At 46.7% G+C, this 19,257-nt stretch overlaps 1 protein-coding gene across 8 annotated transcripts in view; it reads left to right on the top strand.

The window, feature by feature from the left end:
• Positions 1–5,142: 5,142 nt before the first annotated feature.
• CIC (capicua transcriptional repressor) overlaps positions 5,143–19,257 on the top strand; it is a 280,330-nt gene continuing 266,215 nt past the window's right edge. For 5 of the 8 annotated variants that reach the window (XM_089687363.1, XM_089687368.1, XM_089687370.1 and 2 more), the window contains exon 1: positions 17,908–18,035. The gene's annotated coding sequence lies outside the window, so the exon portion shown is untranslated. Of the gene's footprint in view, positions 5,195–17,907; positions 18,036–18,579; positions 18,664–19,257 lie in introns of those variants that run through there. The other 3 variants (XM_089687365.1, XM_089687371.1, XM_089687364.1) reach the window with 3 other exon arrangements.

Below are 19,257 nucleotides of genomic sequence, written 5' to 3' on the forward strand. Positions count from 1 at the left end.
GCAATGGGAGGCCATACAGCACCCTATGACAAAATGGAACCCACCAGCAGTGTGAGGAGACCTGAAAGTGGCACATGGCAGAGTGTGGCGATGGAGACAGCAGCAATGGGAGGCCGTACAGGGACCCATGACACACTCTGGACCTGGCAGCAGCATGAGGAGGCGGTACAGGGGCCCATGACAGATTACGGGCCTGGCAGCAGCATGAGGAGTCGGTACGGGGACCCATGGCAGATTACGGGCCTGGCAGCAGCATGAGGAGGCGGTACAGGGGCCCATGGCAGAGTGGCGGAGCGTAAGCAGCTAAAATTGAAGGCCATACAGAGGCCTATGTTAAAAAGTCCCCCCAGCAGCAGCGTGGGGAGACAACTAATAGTCGTCTCCCCACGCTGCTGCTGGGGGGACTTTTTAACATAGGCCTCTGTATGGCCTTCAATTTAAGCTGCTTACGCTTCGCCACTCTGCCATGGGCCCCTGTACCGCCTCCTCTTGCTGCTGCCAGGTCCAGAGTGTGTCATGGGTCCCTGTACGGCCTCCCATTGCTGCTGACTTCATCGCCAGACTCTGCCATGTGCCACTTTCAGGACTCCTTACACTGTTGGTGGGTTCCATTTTGTGATAGGGTGCTGTATGGCCTTCCATTGCTGCTGCCTCCACCGCCACCCTGCGCCATGTGCCTCTGTCGTCTGCTCATGCTGCTGACGGCTTCCGCTTTTTAACCGAGGCCTGTGTTTGGCTTCCGAATACTGCTGCATCCACCGCCACCCTGCGCCATGTGCCTCTGTCGTCTGCTCACGCTGCTGCCAGGTCCATACTGATTCATGGCCCCCTGTACCGGCTCCTCATGAACGTGGTTCAGCGGGTTTGCATCACTTAACGGCAAATCGTTGACAAACGCTGGGACGTTCAGTGTTGTGCGCATTAAGCCAGACACCAAAGGGCAGCACAGACCTGTTATTACTCGCTCAAGCATGGCTGAACAAAACCAGTCTCTACCACAAATTGGACCCAGACCTGCCCAGGGTCTCGTAAGTAGATTGCACGGAGGAGTAGAGTTCGTTATTGGAATTAACTGTGAGGGACTTTTAAACCTAGGCCTGTGTATGGCCTTCAATTGAAGCTGCTTCTGCTCCGCCACTCTGCCATTGGACTCTTGATAGTCGTTGACCGTAAATGACATGTACTGTCCCTGACCGTAGTTACAGCTCCACACGTCGGCGCTGCCGTGCACTTTGGCAGAGACCGACATGCTCAAAGACTGGCCCACCATCTCTTCTACATGTGAATGCAGGGCTGGCACTGCCTTTTTGGCGAAGAAATGCTGGCTTGGCACTCTCCACCGCGGCTCGGCACAAGCCATCATTTCTTGGAAAGGTGCTGAGTCCACCACTTGGAAAGGGAGGGACTGCAGCACCAGCAACTTGGACAGGAGGACGTTCAGCTTCTGCACCGTCGGGTGCGTGCTCGCAAACTGTTGTCTCTTGGAAACGGATTCCAAGAAAGACTGCTGACGGAATCCGTGAAGAGGAGTAGCAGGAGAAGGAGCATCTGAACGAGCGGAAGATGCCAACGAGCGACAACTCCCCTCAGCAGAGGTGTTGGAGCCTTGACTGGCTGATAGAGGGCGATTGACGTCGGGTGACGGAGCAAGTAACGGAGCGGGTGATGGAGCGGGGGCTGGGGCAGGCAGAACCGCCGTATCTTTATCACGGTTTTCCCAGGCCACCGAATGGCGACGCTGCATATGTTGACGCAACGCTGTAGTCCCAACATGGGCCCCCTGGCCACGCTTGACTTTCTGGCCACATAGTCGACATACGGCTACGTTTACTTCCTCGGGCGGCTTGACGAAAAATTGCCACACCGCCGAGTAGGAAACTTTGCCCCCGCTACTCCTCACTGGCTGACTGCTACTTCCTCCGTGCACACCGGCACCACTACTGGCCGTGGTGGTAGGCTGCAGTGCAGCTGGTGCTCTACTCCGTGGCCGTTTGCCTCCACTGACACTGCTGCGACCCTGCTGCCTCCTGGGCAACCCACCGACTGTTTTGCTCGCTGGCAAGCTGGCACCCTCTTCTCCTGATGATGCGGAAGCAATAGCCTGATGACGACGAGGCTGCCAAGTGCGATCAGCCTCATCATCATCAATTAGGGTCTCCGCGTCACTACTAGCCCCCTCGGCTGCGTGTGGGTCAGGAGACAGACCTGTCTCTAGACCGGCTACCGAGCCACTCTCCTCGCCAGTACTTCTTCGCCTGGCTGCTGAAGAGGCGGATGTCTCCCCCCCTGTCTGACCGCCCTCTGTTAGCTCTTCCTCACTGTACAGTGGGGCTGAGCCCACAGCATGCGATACTTCGCTTGGTGAGGGAACACCAAAGGACAGGGGCAGGTTGAGGACACCTGATTTCAGTGGGCTTGCTCCCCGGCCATGCCAACTAACGGTTGTGTCTGGCGTACCCACCGACCGTTGGCTGTAGGTGTCAGAGGTGACCTGGGAAGAGGAAGACGACCGAGTCAACCAATCGATGACGGCAGGGTTGTCGGTGGAGACACGACCGCTGGATGACACCGGGAGCACTGGCCTCTGGCTGCGACTAGTGCTGCCTCGACCCCTTCCTCTGCTGCCACGTCTGCTCGCTCCTGAAACATTGCATCCTCTGCCACTCCTCTGCGTGTTGTCTGACATACTCTTTAATTCAATAAGCACCCCAAACATAAAACAGGATTTAACTCTTTGAACGTACAATAGTGGTTGTGAAGCAGAAAGTAACGATTCTGTGTCCCTGAGTAACGATTCTGTGTCCCTGAGTAACGATTCTGTGTCCCTCAGTAACAATTCTGTGTCCCTGAGTAACAATTCTGTGTCCCTGAGTAACAATTCTGTGTCCCTCAGTAACGATTCTGTGTCCCTCAGTAACAATTCTGTGTCCCTGAGTAACGATTCTGTGTCCCTGAGTAACGATTCTGTGTCCCTGAGTAACGATTCTGTGTCCCTGAGTAACGATTCTGTGTCTGTCCCTGAGTAACGATTCTGTGTCCCTGAGTAACGATTCTGTGTCCCTGAGTAACAATTCTGTGTCCCTGAGTAACGATTCTGTGTCCCTGAGTAACGATTCTGTGTCCCTGAGTAACAATTCTGTGTCCCTCAGTAACGATTCTGTGTCCCTCAGTAACGATTCTGTGTCCCTCAGTAACGATTCTGTGTCCCTCAGTAACGATTCTGTGTCCCTGAGTAACAATTCTGTGTCCCTGAGTAACGATTCTGTGTCCCTCAGTAACGATTCTGTGTCCCTGAGTAACGATTCTGTGTCCCTGAGTAACAATTCTGTGTCCCTGAGTAACAATTCTGTGTCCCTCAGTAACGATTCTGTGTCCCTCAGTAACGATTCTGTGTCCCTGAGTAACAATTCTGTGTCCCTGAGTAACGATTCTGTGTCCCTGAGTAACAATTCTGTGTCCCTGAGTAACGATTCTGTGTCCCTGAGTAACGATTCTGTGTCCCTCAGTAACGATTCTGTGTCCCTGAGTAACAATTCTGTGTCCCTGAGTAACAATTCTGTGTCCCTGAGTAACGATTCTGTGTCCCTGAGTAACGATTTTGTGTCCCTGAGTAACAATTCTTTGTCTGTCCCTGAGTAACGATTCTGTGTCCCTGAGTAACAATTCTGTGTCCCTGAGTAACGATTCTGTGTCCCTGAGTAACGATTCTGTGTCCCTGAGTAACGATTCTGTGTCCCTGAGTAACAATTCTGTGTCTGTCCCTGAGTAACGATTCTGTGTCCCTGAGTAACGATTCTGTGTCCCTGAGTAACGATTCTGTGTCCCTGAGTAACAATTCTGTGTCCCTCAGTAACAATTCTGTGTCCCTGAGTAACGATTCTGTGTCCCTGAGTAACAATTCTGTGTCCCTGAGTAACAATTCTGTGTCCCTGAGTAACGATTCTGTGTCCCTCAGTAACAATTCTGTGTCCCTGAGTAACGATTCTGTGTCCCTGAGTAACGATTCTGTGTCCCTGAGTAACGATTCTGTGTCCCTGAGTAACGATTCTGTGTCCCTGAGTAACGATTCTGTGGCCCTAAAGTCTCTGTGGCCCTAACTCTGTCCCTAATACAGACAGGTCTGTCTCTCTTGAATGACCGGAGGCTAATGGAGAATTCTAAGATGGCCGCGATTTATAGCTCCACCATTACACAGTGCTGGCTGGCTGCTGATTGGCTAATGCGATCACATGTCATGAATGAATGCATTATGGGTCAGCGCGCCTTGTCTGCGCGCCTTCCCAGAGATCCCCGCTCCGTCGCCACACGTCGCCGCCATTTTTGGGAAAATTCAATTCGTGCATCCGAAGTTTGCTAATTTTCGGATTCGGCGCGAATCGAATTTTTCCTAATCTTCGAAACGAATTCCACTTCGTCATGTTCGATTCGCTCATCTCTAATTAGAATGGTAGTTATTCGCTTTCTTCCACATCTCTCAGGTTTTGGTTGCCATTTTAAAGCATTTGCAATCATTTTAGCTGAGCAGCCTATCATTTTCTGCACTTCTTTATATGTTTTCCCCTCTCCAATCAACTTTTAATCAAGGTACGCTGTTCTTCTGAACAATGTCTGGAATGACCCATTTTCCTCAGAATTTCAGAGAGAAATGCACTGTAACCAGCATGTACAACATTTGCTGCCTTCCTTCCTTAAATAAGGGCAATAATTGCCACCTGTTTTTCAAAGAATGAATGACCTCACTAATAGAACTCCACACTGCTATTATTTTGAACACGCCCCTTTCAATGAGTGATTCAATTACACAGAATCAGCAGCATGCATGTCATGACTGTTGGATTTCTATTACTCTACTACACCTGCTAGTAAATTATTTGCCATGTAGAAATATCATTTCTACCAAAAACAATGATCAGGTTAGTGATGTCTGACTGCTATTATTTTGAACTCAACTGTATGTCAACGGTTGTCAACCGTGGAAATGTAAATCTATTTGCTATACATTTTAGCGCAAGTCAGTGCGAATTGGCACGTAAAACGTTTTACATTGAAACATCACAATTCAACCACTAGAGGGAGTGACAGCACGCGTTGCCATCACCATGCGTTCTCTATCTCTTGCTGAACGACTGCTGTGACTGTACAGACTACAAGACGTGCTTCGTGACGGCTGCAATTTCCAGCGCAAAAATGCGGCGTAAGTAGAAAACAGAAATATGCATTGACAACGTATGTGGTGTCTATGTTAACAAAGAACAGCAGAAGACATTTAATAAAGCCGGCCAAAAACTCAATCTTCAGAAGTCAAAACTTAGTTAATTCTGGCGTTTTTTTTCGCCACACCCTCTAACACATCAATTCGGCATGAAGACATTTTTTCAGAGGAAAGACAGTGTTGCCAGAAGTAACCACTGCTAGTCATCATTCTGTAATCAGCATTAGTGATTGCTGTGGGCAGAGAGACATTCCCTGTCTGCGTTTTGTAGAAAGTTGTGTAGGAAAGTTTTGGATCTTCCGTCCAGGACTTCTGGGACTGAGATACGTCGAAGAAGAGTCTGATGACACTTCATCCATGTTCAGTTTCAAAAACTACACACATTCTTCAGGAAGCTTGTGCCACAAATATCAAATACTATTTGCAAATACAAATATATTACAAATATATCTTTATGCTTGGCACAGCATCATAAAATGAGCACCTACAGTAAATTATTATTTAGCATTTCAAAGTATCCGTTGGACTTTATAGGATTCTCTTCTAGAGCTCATCAGGAGACTGCCAAGGTAATCTAGAGTTTAACAGGAGACTGCCAAGGTCTTCTAGAGCTCATTAGAAGACCACCAAGATCTTACATAGCTCATCAGGAGACCTCCAAGATCTTCTAGTGCTCATCAGCAGACTGCCAAGATCTTCTAGAGCTCGCCAGGAAAACCACAAAGATCCGCTAGAGCTCATCAGGAGATGGTCAAGAACTTCTAGAGCTCATCAGGAGACTACCAAAATCTTCTAGCGCTCATCAGGAGACTACCAAAATCTTCTAGAGCTCATCAGGAGCCTGCCTAGATCTTCTGGAGCTCATCAGTACGCTGCCAAGATCTTCTGGAGCTAATCGGAAGACTGATAAGATCTTCTGGAGCTCATCAGGAGACTGCCAAGATCCTCTAGAGCTCATCAGAAGACCATCAGGATCTTCTATAGCTCATCAGGAGACCACCAAGATTTTCTAGAGATCATCAGGAGAACACCAAGATCTTCTAAAACTAATCAGGAGACTGCCAAGATCCTCTAGAGCTCATCAGGAGACTGCCAGGATTTTCTATAGCTCATCAAAAGACTGTAAAGGTCTTTTTAGAGCTCACCAGGAGAAAGCCAAGATCTTCTAGAACTCATTAGGAGACTGACAAGATCTTTTAAAGCTCACCAGGAGAAAGCCAAGGGCATTCTAGTATTCAAATAAAAATAAACTTCTTACTGCCTTCATAACACACATATGCATCCACGGGTGGCAGAGCTTTCCGTGCTGAGAGCGTGCTCACTGCGCGCTCCTTGCACAGTGACTGAGCTGCATAAGACAGCTCTCGGTCTCTACTAATGTTCGGGAGTCAACGGAATCATCTTCCAATAATGTGACCACTGTAACAGACAATCACAGTAGTCACATGATCGGCCAGTCCTTTCAGCCCCTGCTGCCCTTCCTGGGCATATAGACCCTGGTAAAGGAATGCTAATGCTGGACAGGAAGGGGTTAAAGGCATAGTGCACCTTTTTAAAATTTGTAGGAAAGCTGAACTTTGGGATTGACACAAAATCTACCCTTGCAGTGGGGCCCTCCTACACTGCAAGAGTTAAAACTTAGTAAGTCTGGTGATGCAGGGGTAAGGGGTATTACTTCCCATAATTCTTGCTCCAGCATGCCTCTCTAAGCAGTTTCAAGATGTATTCATTAATAATACAGGGTTAATAGCCCCGAACTGTGCATACTGATGCCAAGGGACCACTCACAGCCAGGAGCTTGATGACAGCACTGGGTCCTGCTGGAGAGAGGGATAGGTAAGTATAGCCTTGTTCACACAGGGGTACTTACCCATACACCAGTGTGAGGGTCGTGTTTTGATGGGCTGCATAGGTGTTCAATGCATCAACATGCGTGCATTCACATTTATGTCAATTGGGGCGCAGCAGTTGCAGGACACATACAGTGCTTTGAAAAAGTATTCATACCCCTTGACATTTTCCACATTTTGTCATGTTACAAACAAAAACGTAAATGTATTTTATTGGGATTTTATGTTATAGACCAACACAAAGTGGCACAAAATTGTGAAGTGGAAGGAAAATGATAAATGGTTTTCAAACTTTTTACAAATAAATATCTGAAAAGTGTGGTGTGCATTTGTATTCAGCCCACTTTACTCTGATACCCCTAACTAAAATCTAGTGGAATCAATTGCCTTCAGACGTCACCTAATTAGTAAATAGATTCCACTGTGTGTAATGTAATATCAGTATTAACACAGCTGTTCTGTAAAGCCCTCAGAGCTTTGTTAGAGAATGTTAGTGAACAAACAGCGTCATGAAGGCCAAGGAACACACCAGACAGGTCAGGGATAAAGTTGTGGTGAAGTTTAAAGCAAGGTTAGGTTATAAAATATCCCAAGCTTTGAATTCTCACAGAGCACTGTTGAATTTATAATCCGAAAATGGAAAGAGTATGGCACAACTGCAAACCTACCAATACATGGCCGTCCACCTAAACTGACAGGCCGGGCAAGGAGGGCATTCATCAGAGAAGCAGCCAAGAGGCCCATGGGAACTCTGGAGGAGCTGCAGAGATCACAGCTCAGGTGGGAGAATCTGTCCACAGGACAACTATTAGTCGTACACTCCACAAATGTGGCCTTTATGGAAGAGTGGCAAGAAGAAAGTCATTGTTGAAAGAAAGCCATAAGAGGTCCTGTTTGCAGTTTGCGAGAAGCCATGTGGGGGACACAGCAAACGTGGAAGTAGGTGCTCTGGTCAGAGGAGACCAAAATGTAACTTTCTGGCCTAAAAGCAAAACGCTATGTGTGGTGGAAAACTAACGCTGCACATCACCTTGAACACACCATCCCCACCGTGAAACATGGTGGTGGCAGCATCATGTTGTGGGGATGTTTTTCTTCAGCAAGGACAGGGAAGCTGGTCAGAGTTGATGGGGAGCTGGATGGAGCCAAATACAGGGCAATCTTAGAAGAAAACCTGTTAGAGTCTGCAAAAGACTTGAGACTGGGTTGGAGGTTCACCTTCCAGCAGGACAATGACCCTAAACATACAGCCAGAGCTACAATGGAATGGTTTAGATCAAAGCATATTCATGTGTTAGAATGGCCCAGTCACAGTCCAGACCTTAATCCAATGGAGAATCTGTGGCAAGACTTGAAAGTTGCTGATCACAGACGCTCTCCATCCAATCTGACAGAGCTTGAGCTATTCTGCAAAGAATAATGGGCAGAAATGTCCCTCTCTAGATGTGCAAAGCTGGTAGAGACATCCCCAGAAAGACTTGCAGCTGGAATTTCAGCGAAAGGGGGTCCTACAAAGTATTGACTCCGGGGGGCTGAATACAAATTCACGCCACACTCTTCAGATATTTATTTGTATAAAATGTTGAAAACCATTTATCATTCTCTTTCCACTTCACAATTATGTGCCACTTTGTGTTGGTCTATCACATAATAGCCCAATAAAATACTTTTTTCAAGGCAATATATGCTTCCTCCAATCTTACATCTGTGTAGGTACAATGTGAGTTCGGGGACATGCACTTGCACCCACACAGATGTCAGATTGGGAGCAGTGGATATGTCCGTGCAGCCACTGTGTCCCAATTGACATGAATGGGACTGCTTGCACATTGATGCATGAAACACTTGTGCATCCCCATAGGGTAAACACAGCCCTCGGTATTTAAGTACTCCTGTATGAACAAGGCCTAATAGACCTCATATCTGCACCCCTAGACTAAATGCATACATGTGTAAACTAAAGGCAAAACTTTTTTCTCTCACTTTGGATAGAGTAAGGGAGTGTTATAACTCATCAGGTTGTTTTTTGCCATCTATGTCCCATTGGGAAGATTTCCCTTCACTTCCTGTCCGACAGCTAAAACAGGAGGTGAGAGGAAATCCCTACAAAGTGTGGGGATCATGGGGTGTCACCAGAACTAATGTCCCCATTGGAAGATTCCCCGTTTTGGTGGCAACCCAATATGTAGGATTCTCTTTTACTTTCAGCCCTGGTTCACACTGATGCGGTGCGGAATTTGCAGCGTTTCCAGTGCGAATTCCGCACCGCAACAGAATCACACCCTGTTCATGCAAACCACTGCGGGTGTGTATGTTAAGTTAACAACACCCTGAAAGCGGTCCGCAAAACGCGGTGCGATGTGCAGAATCGGATAACATAGGTGTGAATACCCATGCGATCTGATTCTAGTGCGGACCAAAAAAAGGGTCCTCCATCTTTTTGGTGCGGTGAGATTAGAGCCATACAAAATATATGGCTCCAATTGCACCGCACACAAATCGCATGTGATTTGCACAGGAATGTGGTGCGGTTCCTGTGCGAACCACATGCGATTTACCGCACCGCACATATGTGAACCCGGGCTAAATGATAGTAAATAGGACAAATAAAGAGGGTGAGTCTCCCTAATGGGGGCACAGACAGCAATAAAAACCCAACAAGGGTTGTAATCCTTCCCCATTCTATCCAAAACAAAATAAAAAAAGGTTTTACTTTTATTCATACTTTAACTCATCTCTTCTTGACTGTGTAGTCAGATCTTTGACTAAACGTTTCTTACAGTTAAAGCAATTCAGCTTGGCCAAGTCCCTGCTTTGGGCTTTAATTCAAGAGTGGAGAAACAGCTGCACACTGTTAAAGCTGTCCCTGTGTTCTGCTCTCTCCTCCTATCAGCAAGCTCTCTGTCTTTGATTGGCCACACTATACAGTGCACTAAACCCAGATTGCCTTGTTAAACTGCTTCTTTCTCCCCCAACCTGAGCCCTGCTGTGTAACGGGACTGATGACAAAGACAGATAGTTTTAAAAATACATTTGAGAATTTTTAAATGCTGCAGAACTGGAATAAACATCTGACCAAAATTCTGCCTTAGGCCTTTTGCTGCCAGAGTGGTTTTTGCATTTTTTGCACACAAGTTTACAAGATACCCTAGATAATAAAATAGTGGTAGCTACAATTTTTTATGTCACAAACACAATAAATTACCCACATTTTTTGGGGTAAAATATAAAAGACGAGGTTGCAACGTGGAAAAAGATACCCAACATGTCAAACCTTAAATTTGTGTGCGCCTATGAAATGGTGACAATCTTCAGTACCCTATATTTTCTATAGGCATCACTTCGAAAGCCCCTACAGGTCATCAGTTTAGCTTTACAGAGGAGGTCGACATTTTTACGCATAGGCACCCCAATGCGTGCGTTTATATTTGTATGTGTGTGTATATATAGGGGTGGAGGGCCTAAAAAATTTTTTTTGGGTGATGTATTGCGCTTGGGCGTAACTTTATTTTTTTTTCCAAAAATGTTTTTTTCTTAACTGTTTCATCGCATAGGAGACACAAATTCCCTATGTGATGATTTGTAGGTGACAGGTCTAAAAGACCTCCAATGTCTCCTCTGGGCTCCACTGTTCGCATTGCAATACATCTCTCCCCGGCCATTCTAGCTGGGGAAAGTTACAGCATTGACCCGGAAGTGACGTCACACGTCACTTTTCAGGTCACAGCACAGCAGCTCCTCTGTGTCAGATCTTGGCTGAGGCAGCTGCAGACCTGAGCAGGTAAATAATTATCAGGTGACATCTCATTCAAGAGATGTGCCGCCCAACCCATGGTGCCATAGTGGGTGCAAAAAGCTGCCTCACTGTGATAAACATCTGTTTTGCTGGCAACAAATGATAGAAAGAAAAGTTTGTTATTAGCAGTACCAGTATATATATATATATATATCAAAAAATGAAAGGAACACTTTGAAAACACATCAGATATCAATGAGGAAAAATCTCCTGCTGGATATCTATACTGATATGGACGGGGTAATGTGTTAGGAACGTAAGGATGCCCCATCGTTTGATGGAAATTACAAATAACCTACAGAGGACTGAATTCAAAGACCCCCCAAAAATCAAAGTGAAAAAATGATACAGCAGGCTAGTCCAATTTGCTGAAATGTCATTGCAGCAACTCAAAATGGTCCTCAGCAGTTTGTATGGCCCCCACATGCTTGTATGCATGCCTGACAACATTGGGGCAGGCTCCTAATGAGACGACGGATGATGTCCTGGGGTATTTCCTCCCAGATCTGGACCAGGGCATCACTGAGCTCCTGGACAGTCTGAACTGCAACTTGGCAGCGTTGGATGGACAGAAACATAATATCCCAGAGGTGTTCTATTGGATTTAGGTCAGGCGAGCATGGGGGCCATTCAATGGTATCAATTCCTTCATCCTCCAGGAACTGCCTGCATACTGTCACCACATGAGGCCGGGCATTGTCGTGTACCAGGAGGAACCCAGGACCCACTGCACCAGCGTAGGGTCTGACAATGGGTCCAAGGATTTCATCCCGATACCTAATGGCAGTCAGGGTGCCATTGTCTAGCCTGTAGAGGTCTGTGTGTCCCTTCATGGATATGCCTCCGCAGACCATCACTGACCCACCACCAAAACGGTCATGCTGAATGATGTTACAGGCAGCATAACGTTCTCCACGGCTTCTCCAGACCCTTTCATGTCTGTCACATGTGCTCAGGGTGAACCTGCTCTCATCTGTGAAAAGCACAGGGTGCCAGTGGCGGACCTGGCAATTCTGGTGTTCAATGGCAAATGCCAATCAAGCTCTATGGTGCCGGGCAGTGAGCACAGGGCCCACTAGAGGACGTCAGGCCCTCAGGCCACCCTCATGAAGTCTGTTTCTGACTGTTTGGTCAGAGACATTCACACCAGTGGCCTGCTGGAGGTCATTTTGTAGGGCTGTGGCAGTGCTCATCCTGTTCCTCTTTGCACAAAGGAGCAGATAGCGGTCCTGCTGATGGATTAAGGACCTTCTACGGCCCTGTCAAGATTTCTTAGAGTAACTGTCTGTCTCCTGGAATTTTCTCCATGCTCTTGAGACTGTGCTGGGAGACACAGCCAAACTTATGGCAATGGCACATATTGATGTGCTGTCCTGAAGGAGTTGGACTGCCTGTGCAACCTCTGTAGGATCCAGGTATTGCCTCATGCTACCAGTAGTGACCCTGACCCTAGCCAAATGCAAAACCAGTGAAAAACAGTCAGAAAAGATGAGTAGGGAAAAAAATGTCAGTGGCCTCCACCTGTAAAACCCTTCCTGTTTTGGGAGGCATCTCATTGTTGCCCATCTAGTGCACCTGTTAATTTCATTAACACCAAAGCAGCTGAAACTGATTAACAACTCCCTCTGCTACTTACCTGACCAGATCAATATCCCAGGAGTTTAATTGACTTGATGCTAGACTCTGATTAAAAAGTGTTCCTTTAATTTTTTTGTGCAGTGTATATATATATATATATATATATCTTCCAGATCTGTGCAGTAATCCAGTGTGAAGCTTTTCCTTCCTGTAACAAAAACCACTCACTGCTGCTCTCCTTGTGCAGGATGACTTGTCTTGACTCTGCCCCCTCCTGTAGTTTTCTGCAGGCAATCTGTAGTGGATGGAGCCCCTTCTAGGCCCCTCCCACAGCTCTGCTCTCTGCACAGGCTATGTACAGCACAGTGATGATGTCACTGCTACATTTACAAGATAATAACTGGGTTTGCAAATGCATATGGTACACACAAAGTGTATTTATATCCTTAGCGGCTATTGAGGAATATATTTAATAGAACGGTTTTGTGTCTAGATTTTAGTGTTAAACAAAGCTCAATATTTTCGCTGATTTTGGAGCATTTCTTGAAGCCAGAAGCGCTCATTCTTCGGGCAGTCGTGAAACATATTATAATACACTTTCTGAACTTTTGTTGCATATTGATGAATGTAAATGTTTTTATTAATGACATTTTTCTGGTTCTTATGGTGTTACCAGATTTTGTTTGCAGATCTCAACTTTGCTTTTTTTCCAGGGCTGATCTATCTTGGACCCTGAGCATTTTCTGGAATGTTTTGTTTACAAGTTTAAATCCGTATTTTTTGCTAGAAAATTACGTATAACTTCCAAAATATATTTTTTAAGCAAAGACCCTAGAGAATGAAATAATGGTCATTGAAATGTTTGTATGTCACATGGTATTTGCGCAGTGGTTTTTCAATTAAAAAAAAAAAAACTTTAATGAATTAAAAAAATCCCCACAATATATATCCAAATGTTTTTGTAAAATATGAAAGAGAAGTAACTAGATACCTAACATATTGTAAAGTGCTGAGCAAACTATTGGCGCTATATAAATCCTGTATAATAATAATAATAACACGTCCAGCTTTAAAATTGCGCACGCTTGTGGAATGGCAACAAACTACAGTTCTTACAAATCTCCATAGGCGACTCTTTAAACATTTTTACTGGTTACCTGTTTAGAGTTACAAAAGATATACAATATTGATGGGTGTACTCTCCTATGTGCCATTTCCAGATGACATTTATATCCTTTTTTCCCACAAATAGAGCTTTCTTTCGGTGGTATTTGATCGCCTCTGCGTTTTTTATTTTTTGCGCTATAAACAAAAAAAAGGTGACAATTTTGAAAAGATTTTTTTTTAATTTTTACTATAAAATATATCCAGTAAAAAAAAATTTACAAATCAAATTTCGTCATAAATTTAGGTCAACAGGTATTCTGCTCCATGTCTTTGCTAAAAAAAATCCCAATACGTGTAAATGAATTGGTTTACAGGAAAGTTATAGTGTCTACAAATGGCGGTATATATACTGGAATTTTTATTTTTTTTTATACTAGTAATGGCAGCGATCAGTGACTTATAGTTGGAATACGGGACTGCGGCGGGCATTCTGACAATAATTGATACTGACCAGGGGCAGACTGACAACTCATGGGGCCCCCGGGCAATAGGGGATCATGGGGCCCCTGTGTCCTTGCCCAAACTCAAAAAAGCCTATGAAAAAGATACCAGGGGCATCTCATGGGGCCCCCTACTGACCTCGGGCCCTCGGGCAGGGCCCGAGTTTCCAAATGGCCAGTCTGCCCCTGATACTGACTAACTGACATCCCCAATATCACTAATACAGTGATCAGTGCTAAAAAAAAGCACTGACACTGTACTAATAACACTGGGCAGGAAGGGGTTAACATCTGGGGCGATCAAAGGGTTAACTGTGTGCTGTTTTAGTATGTGTATTGTGTGTGCTTTACCCCTTATGAAGCCTGACCTGAAAACTCCCAGGACGTTGCTAAGGGCATTGCTAAGTGAGGCCTAGCCATTACTGCTCACCTCCACCATCAAGGGAGTGAGCTGTATCTCTGAATCAAACCCCCCTCACATGCTCTTTCCATAACTCCCAACATTTTGAGATGGGCATGAGGGACACCTATAAGCAAATGTATGTCGGCATAGGACAAACACCCCTGCCACGCCTCCTTAAAGAAGAATGATACAAAAAATGGTTCGTTAACCACATTCTTACCGTGCCGAATGACAGCTACAGCATGATTGTCCAGTTCAGGGAGGACATCATATGACATCCTACCAGAACGCGCCCTCCCACGCGCCCCCCAGTGGTGCGCACCGGGCGATCTCTGTGATCGCTGTGTCCTATGGACACAGCTGATCACATAATGAGGTAAAACGCCAATCACAGCGGCCTTTTACCATGTGATCAGCTGTGTCCAATGATACAGCAGATCACTGTGTAAATACAGTTGCCGGTTATTGGCAGCACTTTCGTCACGCTGTCACAGCGCAAGGAAAGTACTGCCGATAACCGGTAGCTGTCACAGATCAAATCGGCATTGATCATCAGGGCACTGATGATCAGTGCCCTACAGTGCCACCCACCCAGCAGTGCCACCCATCAGTGCCGTCAGTCAGTGCCATCAGTAAGGGCTGTCAGTGCCGTCAGTCAGCGCCGCCCATCAGTGCCCCTATCATTGCTGCATATCAGTGCAGCATCATCAGTGCCTCCTCATCAATGCCCACCAGTGCCACCTCATCAGCGCCACCTCATCAGTGCAGCCTATCAGTTCCCATCAGTGCTGCCTATCCGTGCCACCTCATCAGTTCCCATCAGTGCTACCTATCAGTGCCCATCAGTGCTACCTATCAGTGCCCATCAGTGCTGCCTATCAGTGCCCATCAGTGCTACCTATCAGTGCCCATCAGTGCTGCCTATCAGTGCAGCCTCATCAACGCACATCAGTGAAGGAGAAAAATTACCTGTTTGCAAAATTTTATAATAGAAGCTAAGAAACACCTTTTCTTTTTCCAATTTTTTGCTTTTTTTTGTTTATAGTGCAAAAAATAAAACACCCCCAGTGACGATTATATACCACCAAAAGAAAGCTCTATTTGTGTGAAAAAAATTATACAAATATCATGTGGGTACAGTGTTGCATGACCGCGCAATTGTCAAAGTGCGACAGCGCTGAAAGCTGAAAATTGGCCTGGACATAAAGGGGGTAAAAGTGCCCAGTACACAAGTGGTTACACCCACAAGTGCTTTTTTTTTTTAACCACCATCATTCCCCCCAGTGTCAGAATGTCCGCCGCAGTCCCACTATAAGTTGCTGAGCGCCGCCATTACTAGTGAAAAAAAAAAAAAATCCAGTATCTATACCGCCATTTGTAAATGCTATAACTTTCACATAAAACCAATTAATTTACATGTATTGGGATTTTTATTTTAGCAAAGACAGGTAGCAGAATACATTTTGGTGTAAATTTATGACAAAATTTGATTTTTTTATTTCTTTTACTGGACATGTTTAATAGCAAAAAGTAAAAAATATAATTTTTTTAATCCAAATTTTGCACTATTTTTTTAAAGAGCAGAAAATAAAAAACGCACAGGCGATCAAATACCACCGAAAGAAAGCTCAATTTGTGGGAAAAAAAGGTTGTAAATTTCCGCGTTGCATGAACGCGGAACCGCACCGATATGACCGCCGTAATTGGGGACAATAGGGTGCAACTTGGCATACGATTTGCAAGTCGTATGGCATGCAATTCGCATGCCAAGTTGCACCCAGTGAGACCGGGGTCTTAATGAGGTAGAGAACGTAAACTGCGTACACCTATAGCACAAGAATTGTTCAATTTTAGTCAAAGCTACACAGTTTGTATCTACAGTGTCCCTTATCTGCTTAGGCTGTTTTTTTTGGGTAAAGGTGAATTAACCCTTTAAGGGGCAGCCGAAGGGTGGTAAAATTGTGACTCAACTACCTGTTTTTACTGCCCACTCCCAAGTGTAAACGACCCCTCACTCCACTACGCAGATATTTGCACTTCCTGTTGTCACACCAAAGGCATAAAAAAAACAAACAGGGTCCTATTTCTTTTTTATTGCATCCAGAATTTAAAATATTTATATACTCTGTAAGTATATATATATATAAAATTATTATACAGGATTTATTGAGCGCCAACAGTTTGCACAGCACTTTACAATATAAAGGGCAAAGGACAGACAGTACAATTACAATACATTTCAGTACAGGAGGGCCCGGCTCGTGGAGCTTACATTCTAAAGGAAGGGGGAGGTGGTACAAAAGGTGATAGCTGCGGGGGATGATCTGATGGAGGTGACTCAAGTACAGTTCTTAGGTGGAGGTGGGGTAGGCTTCCCTGAATAAGTGAGGTTTCAAAGATTGCCTAAAGGCAGCCAGGGTGGGGACTGACCGGACATACTGGGGTAGGGAGTTCCAGAAGATGGGAGAGGCTCTGGGGAAGTCCTGGAGGCGAGCGTGGGAGGTGGTGACGAGGGAGCTAGAGGGCAAGATGTCTTGGGAGGAGCAGAGTGGGCAATTTGGACGATATCTGTGGATGAGGTTGGTGATGTAGCTAGGGGCAGTGTTTTGGATATCTTTGTAAGCTGTGGTTAGTATTTTGAAATGTATATCTTGGGCTAGTGGAAGCCAGTGAAGGGATTGGCAGAGAGGGACAGAAGTCGCTGGTCAGTTGGTAAGGTGTATGAGTCTAGCAGCAGCATTCATAATAGACTGAAGGGGGGGATAGCCTGTGTAATGGTAGACCAGTGAGGAGGGAGTTACAGTAATCAAGGCGGGAATATAAATATTGGAATATATATAAGGTAAATCCTCTGGAGGGCGAGGGGTTAATATACTTTTTAAAAATAGGCCACATGCGGAGTGATAGGCCTCATTCGGTGCATGAAGTACATTTCTTGTTGCTAAGGGCAACCCGATTTCCTTTGCACGTTTACAGCGTGAAATAATGATAGGGATAATGTGACTGCACGCCAGAGGCAACACAAACAGTTCCTCTTTCAGTCACTTTTCATTATCTTGATTCTTTTTTTTCTTTCCCTTTCGCATTGTCTGTGGATGGACGCGAACTGGTTAACAAGTTCCTGATTGTAAGACCATTAGCCACCGCCCCCTCTGCACAGCCATTGGCTCAATGTTCACGAGCAGAAGCGTATTGGCCAGATCAGGCCACGCCTCTACGAGTGTAACAAGTCCCTTATCGTCCCTGTAGCGCCACGCCCCACTCCTTCTAGTTTGATGGCAACACGCTTCCCGACGTCACCGCTACCTTTCGCCATTGGCTGGCGCTTGTCCCCTTACCAGCCAATGCGCCGCCGCGACGGTGACATCAGCTAGCAACCATTCCCCGGCACGCGCCGACAGAGGGGAGGCGTGGCCGGGACGGGCAGTGAGTGGATCCCGGGGCATAGCCCCGCCCTTCCATGCCGTGACGCAGGCGCCTAGTAGGGCGCCGATTGGTCGAGCCTGACGGGCTCTTGCTGTTGCTGTGTGGGAAGAGACGGCTGGAGCTGCCGGTTATCTGATGAAGAGCCGGGAGCGGGGGGAAAGGGGTGAGTCACTTGGTAGCGGCTCTCCGCAGCTGCCCCGCTCCTTTCTGTAACATCTGGACGGACTTCCTAACTCGCTGTGCCATGCGGCCCTTTCTCCACCAAGCCGGACCCCCGTGCACTCCCTCTGGCCTCTGCTGCACTCCCCGCTTCACTTGCTGCGAGTTGTAGTCCTTTGTAGTCCACTTTCTCCTTGCTGTCTATTGAACCCATTGGCTTGCTGAACTACAATTCCCGTCAGGCCCTGCGGCGGCCTCCGCTCTTGATAAACAAGTCACTCCATCCAGCACCGTGGTTGGTCAGCTGCTGCCATGCCCTGCACGTTTTTCTATTGGCTACTGTACCAGCCTGTCACTTGGGCTTTCGTTGTATCCGCCCTTTTCCTGTCCCTTCCCGTGCTGCGATTGGCTACTGTAAGTGTTGCTTAGGGCTTTGCCCGTCCTAGCCAGACGCGCTCCGCCTCCTGGGGGTTGACAGGTGACTTCCCATTGGCTGCGCGTTCTGTCACTGGTCTAGTTGTGGGCTGTGATTGGTTGGCCCGGCCAGCTGTTCCTGCTTCATTCACCATTTTGTCTCCTGGAGTAAAGGGGGCCAGGCAGCAGTGTGTGGATGTCCGTGAGTGGAGGGCCAGGTGAGTGTCCACTGCTCACCTACAGCTTCTCCTCCCTGCCTGGATGTGTCTGGAAGCAGCTGGGGGGCTGACAGCTGGTGGGGAACTACAAGTCCCAGAATGCCATGCAAGCCCAAGACAGGAGGGGCATGCTGGGAGTTGTAGTTCCACAGCAGCTGTAGAGCTCAGGGCTGATCCAGTCTGGTGTATGTGGTACACTGCACCTCCTGTACAGCTGTGTGTCTCCTATTGTGTGTGTGCACAGCCCTATATGTGTCTGTGTGATCCCCCATCCCCCCTCCACAGCACCGCTCTCCTGTCTGCCCATATGCCCGGGGACTTTCCATTCCGTGCCGAGGATTAGGACTGATCAGCATCCGGATGGGTGCACAATTCACGCCGGAGCTCCTTCTGTTGCGCCTCCTAGGACACATGTGTGCTGGAAAATGCAGCACTGTGCCCGAAGCCTGACCTACCTTCCTACATAGGCAGGGTCATTGCCATTATTCAGGTTGGGGTGGATGCTAGTAAGCCAACACCGCCACTGGCATTATTTTATTTTGGTGGCGAAACAACATCTGCCCGCTGAGTTCCCAGGTCCACCTACCTATCACA

This window comes from Staurois parvus, unplaced genomic scaffold (genome assembly GCF_062004578.1).
Source record: "Staurois parvus isolate SC_StPar_1 unplaced genomic scaffold, SC_StPar_1.0 ptg000423l, whole genome shotgun sequence".
NCBI classification, from domain to species: domain Eukaryota; kingdom Metazoa; phylum Chordata; class Amphibia; order Anura; family Ranidae; genus Staurois; species Staurois parvus.